Below are 6000 nucleotides of genomic sequence, written 5' to 3' on the forward strand. Positions count from 1 at the left end.
CGTTGCCTTGAATCTCGCGGTGCCCTGGCACCCAGCACACTACGACATGTTGTCGAGTGCGTAGATCGTGCTTAAAAGAGAATACAGCGAGACAAAGACGGGGTTTTTGTGTCTTTTCAGACTTTTTAAAGCTTTTACCACGCTTAGAGAATCTGTGTAAATCACTGCCTTTTGTAGTTTTAATTGTTGAATGTGTTTAACGGCCACAAGTATCGCGTAAGCTTCTGCCGTGAAGATACTTGATTCAGGGTGTAGAATACCGGAATCTGTAAAGGATGGCCCAACGGCTGCGTAAGACACAGAAGTATTGGACTTTGAGGCGTCCGTAAAGAATTCTGCACAAGTGTATTTGTGTTGTAGTTCAAGGAAGTATGTACGGATATGTGCAATAGGCGCGTGTTTCGTTACTTCCATGAAAGAAAGGTCGCAGTCTATAAGCTGCCACCGCCAGGGCGGTAGTTGTCCAGCGGGAGCCAATAGACAGTGTTCGAAAAGTGGCACACCCGTTTCCTCAGCCAAGCCCCTCACACGAAGTGAATAGGGCTGTCGCACCGAAGGACGGTGGTCGAAGAGGGCAGAACTAGATAAATCATTTATTGTGGGGTGTGAGGGGTGTTCTTTGTCTGCGTTCACTTTGAGATAGTATAGAAACGACATGTAGGATCGCTGCAGGTGGAGCGACCACTCGTTCGATTCGACGTAGAGGCTTTCCACAGGGCTGGTGCGAAAAGCACCCGTAGAAAGACTAATGCCCGAGTGGTGGACAGGGTCAAGCATCTTCAACGCGCTTGGTGTCGCAGACTGATATATTATCGCCCCATAATCCAGGCGCGTGCGTATGAGGCTTTTATAAAGATTCATCAGACACTTCTTGTCACTACCCCACGTAGTGCGTGACAACACCTTTAGAATATTCATGGTTTTTAAGCACTTGTTCTTTATATACTTTATGTGTGATATGAAGCTTAGTTTCGTGTCTAGAATTACGCCGAGGAATTTATGCTCAGTTTTCACAGGCAGCCGCTGACCATGCAGATCAATGTCCGGATCGGGATGGAGGCCTCTCTTTCTTGAGAATAATACGCAAGTACTTTTTTGCGGGTTAAGGCTGAACCCGTTCTCGTCTGCCCATTCGGTTACCTTGTTTAAACCAAGTTGCACCTGCCGCTCGCACATTGAAAGGTTGCAAGATTTATAACCGATCTGCACGTCGTCGACATATGTGCAATAAAACATATTCCGTGGAATACAGACGTAGGGAATTCATTTTTATAATAAAGAGTGTGCAACTCAGGACACCACCTTGCGGCACTCCAGTTTCCTGGACAAATATTCGGGACAAGACATTACCCACTCGAACACGGAACGTGCGATTGGACAAATAGCTTTCGATTATGTTCAACATCTTTCCTCGGACACCTAAGTGGGATAGGTCTCTTAATATTCCAAAGCGCCATGTGGTGTCATAGGCCTTTTCCATATCGAGGAACACCGAAAGGAAGAATTGCTTGTGAACAAAAGCGTCGCGAATTTGTGCCTCAATACGGATAAGGTGGTCAGAGGTAGATCTACCCTCTCGAAAACCGCACTGGTATGGGTCGAGTGATTTGTTTGCTTCGAGGAAATGTATAAGTCGGCGGTTTATCATCTTTTCAAAAAGTTTACACAGGCAGCTTGTTAGTGCAATGGGCCTGTAACTCGCAACGGAGGATGGGTCCTTGCCCTGTTTTAGAATAGGAATAATAATGGCTTCTTTCCAGGCCGAGGGGATCTCACCGGAAAACCAAACAGCATTATATAGGGACATGAGGGTTTTCTGTGTTTCAGATGGCAGGTGTTTCAGCATTTCATATACAACACGGTCGGAGCCTGGGGCGGAATTATTGCAGCAATTAAGCGATGCTTGTAGCTCAGCTATGCAGAAGGGTTCATTGTATGCTTTCGTGTTTTGCGGATTTACACTCTAGTTCTCTTTTCCGATTCTTGTTTGTATCGTTGGAAAAGCTTCGGTGTAGTGGTGACGAGCTCGACACCTGTTCGAAGTGTGCACCTAGGAAGTTCGCCTGGTCTTCCAAGCTGTCACCTTGTGTGTTTACTAGGGGAAGTGAATGGGCTTGTCGGCCTGCTACCCTACTAACCATATTCCAGACTTTAGCCTCCTGTGTGTATGAGTTATTCCCGATAAAAATTTCTGCCAACTTTGTCTTCTTGCCTGTCGGCGAGTTCTCCTGCCTTGTGACTTTATGCTTTTAAAACTGTCCAGATTCTCGGCTGTCGGTGAGTCCCAAAGCAGCCTCCATGCTTTATTTTGTTTTGCGCGCGGTTTCGACACTCAGTGTTCCACCATGGCACACGTCGTTTGCCGGGCAGTCCAGCTGTTTGTGGGATACACTTCATTGCAGCATCAATCAAAAAAGCTGTAAAGTAGTCTACAGCTTCATCTATGCTTAAAGCATGCATGTTGGTCCAACTTAAGAGAGCCATTTTACGAAACTGTTCCCAATCGGCTTTGTCAATTTGCCATTTGGGAACCTGTGGAGGACATTCATTACTATTGGGGTGCTCAGAACTATAGGAAAATGGTCGCTTCCATAGGGATTATTATGACTTTCCATGTTAGAAGGGCATAAGTGATGGAGATGTGATGCTGAGGTCTATGGACGAGTATGTATTGTTCGCAGGCTATAGTATGTTGGCTCTTTTTTATTCAAGAGACACGTGCCGGAAGAGAAAAGGAATTGTTCAATTAGACGACCTCGCGCATCGCAGCGGGAGTCACCCCATAGACAGCTATGCGCATTAAAGTCCCCAAGTACAGGTAAGGTTCAGGGAGCTCATCTATTAAAGACTGAAATTCATGTTTTTGCAGTTGGTAATGTGGAGGTATATAGAGAGAGCAAATGGTGACGAGTTTGTTCAAAAGAACCGCTCGAACAGCCACTGCCTCAAGGGAAGTTTCGAAGTGGTAAATGTGTGCATGCTACTCCTTGATTAACTATAACGGCTACACCCCCGGATGGCGCGATGGCATCATCCCGGTCCTTCCGGAAAATAATGTAGCTGCGTAGAAAGTTCGTGTGTTTGGATTTAGGTGTGTTTCTTGTACACACAGCACCTTTGGTGTATGTTTGTGTAAGAGTTCTTGGACATCGTCGAGATTTCTAAGCAGTCCTCTCACGTTCCATTGTATAATTTGTGCTTCCATATTGGATGTCAGGTAGTGCTGTGTGTACGAGAAGGAAGTGAGTGTTCTTTAGGTTCGAAATTTAGAGCTCAAGTAGCAGGGCCGTCGTCAGGCCCCATTATCGGCTTTTTGGTTTTTCTTAGTGCGCTCCAGGGAGCTACACCGCTCTTTCATTACCAGAGCACCGGAGTTGTGTCCTTGCCTCGTTTGAGGCGCTGGACGCCCGCGTATGCGAGCTGCTGGCCTGTTGTCCGACCTCACCTGGCGAGGCGTGGTCGTGAGACCCCGACGACCCGGGAGTCGCGGAATCTCTGGCTTGGCAAGTGGTGACTTCGCCTGGTGTGACGACGTCTTGGACGCCAACCGAGCCGGAGGGCGTGTGCTCTCCTTGGCCTCTACGGTGCCGGAGCTTGTAGTGGCCACCGGTGTGGTCAGATTCAGAGTAGGCGGGCAGCCTTCGCTGCTCCTACCATGGGGGCGGGTGGCGTTTGCCTCGGCACGTTGCGAGTGTCTGGGCAACCGCGATAAGCCGTTGTGGTGCTGCCCCCCGTCGCACCACTTCGGCAAAAGATGTTCTTGCTGGAAATGAGGACGAAACTCGCTGTCGTGCTTCGCGGAACGTTATGTTTTCTTTTACTTTTATCGTGAGTACTTCTTTCTCTTTCTTCCAGGCCGGGCATGCCCTGGAGTACGCAGGGTGATCACCTTCACAGTTCGCGCAGTGAGTACCCATCGCCAGCGCAGTCATCAACAGAATGACCCGTCGTTCCGCATTTGCACAGGTGAGCTGCCCTCGGCAGCTTTTGAGACGCGTGACCATATCTTTGACATTTAAAGCATCGCCGCGGGTTGGTATGAATGGTCGTACAGCAAGCTGACGTAGCCGGTTTCTATGGCCTCGGGTAGTGTGCTGGAGGCAAAAGTAAGTATCAAATACTGGTCAGATATTCGGTGTTGTCGCGCCTTAGTTGATCCTTTGGATATGAGTGACATTTGAATCTTTCCATCCCTCTAGTAGTTCTTCCTCGCTGAGGCAATCAGGTCCTCATCGGACACTACACCTTTGACACGGTTCATGGTCCTATGCGCGCTCACAGAGACGGGGATGTTTCCAAACGCGACTAGATGTGACAATTAAGGTACTGTTCCTTGTCTTTTAATTCGAGGAGTAGGTCCCCGCTTGCCATCCTTGTGGCCCTATAACCCGTTCCTATGGTATCTTTCAAGCACTTAGCAACAAGAAAAGGTGAAATGGCTCTAGCTTTTTCAGATGGTTGTTCACAGTGAACCACGTGGTATTTCGGAAAGTGTCGTCGTTTTTGGGCCAAAAGAATTGAGATGCATCGGTGCGTACCCTTTTGGGGGCACGATCGTTGGAAGAGGGGTTCGAGGTCCCATGGAAAAGTCTCTTGTTCGGCAACGGCGCCTACCACCCACCACGGAGCCAACAGGGGAACGTGGCAGAAATGTGAAAGTCTGCGCAACGCCAGCAGTACGCCGTCACTATAACCTAATATGGTCTACCCAAGATTGGGAGCCACACACGGTTAACCCTTGCCGCCAGGAAAAATCGGAAGTAACGAGAAGGGAGAAGTAGACAGGAAAGTTTAAAAGTGAGAGAGAAAGACGAAGATGAGGCGATGAGAGAGACAGGAAAAGGCGACGCCGGTTTCCCCTGGGTGGGTCAGCCCAGGGTGCCGTCTACGTGAAGCCGGGGCCAAAGAGGTGTGTTGCCGTCTGCCGGTGGGCGCCTTTCAGGGTCCCATCACCCGGCGTGCCATCTTTCAACCCCCAGGATCCCCTTTTCCCCGGACACGGCCAAGGCCACGCACGGCTAGGCGGGAGAGGGGGTCCGAAACCCCCCCCCGTTAGCTCGGGTCCCGTGGTGTCGCTACACACCAAACGCCTGCTTCGCAGACGCCCCTGCGGGAGCAGAAAACACCAATCCGTATAGCGTGCAGTCAACCCTGCATAACGTGACACGACAGTCGGTGAATAGGAAGTTGTTTGGAATACACATCATGAGGGTGTTGTAAAATTTGCCTCGGGTAAGGCTGTATTGGAGCCCAATGATGAAGGTTCCACTCATCAGTAAACCATGACGGAGAAGCGCTTTTTCAAGCTTCGAAATAATCTGCACATTGTTGCATAAGATTCTGATTTCCGAAGCAAAGATTGCCTGTGGAAAGTGCGTCCTTTTCTGGAGCTTATGCGAAAGCGATGCTTGGAGCTAGCTGTTGAGGAGGAATGCTCAATCGATGAGCAAATGATCCCTTTCAAGGGCCAGCTTTCCATAAAACAGTACGTGAAAGGTAAGCCATCTCCCTGGGCATAAAGGTGTTTGCTCTATGTGGTAGAAGCGGCTTACTCTACGACTTCGCTGTGATACCAAAGGAAAAACACGATTTCTGCCGAGCTGAAGAAAGACTATGGTCTTTGTTCTGGTGTTTTCTTGCGTCTGTCTAAAGAACTTTCTCGATGCAATTATCGCATTTATTTCGATAACTACTTTACATCAGTGCCACTACTTCGCCAACTACGAAATTACAAAATGTTGGCAGCTGGAACAGTGAGCAAAAACAGGCTAGGCAAGTGCCCTCTTGAAATCAAAAAAGTGATGAACAAAAAGCCGCGAGGATACTCCGCTGAATACGACACAAGCGATGATGTGGTGGTGTGGTCTGGAACGATGACAATGCTGTGTCTGCTGCATCTAACTTTGTTGGCATCGGCGATCAAGATGATGTCAAGAGGTGGGACAAGACCAAGCGTGAGCATAGTTGTGAAAACAGCCCGAGATCATCGCTAAGTATTAC

General features: G+C 48.8%; 1 pseudogene; it reads left to right on the forward strand.

Annotated features, from left to right (window-relative positions):
* LOC119382015 (piggyBac transposable element-derived protein 3-like) overlaps nucleotides 1–5788 on the forward strand; it is a 24985-nt pseudogene extending 19197 nt beyond the window's left edge.
* The last annotated feature ends 212 nt before the right edge of the window (nucleotides 5789–6000 follow it).

The sequence above is a fragment of the Rhipicephalus sanguineus genome, chromosome 2, assembly GCF_013339695.2.
Source record: "Rhipicephalus sanguineus isolate Rsan-2018 chromosome 2, BIME_Rsan_1.4, whole genome shotgun sequence".
Classification (NCBI taxonomy): domain Eukaryota; kingdom Metazoa; phylum Arthropoda; class Arachnida; order Ixodida; family Ixodidae; genus Rhipicephalus; species Rhipicephalus sanguineus.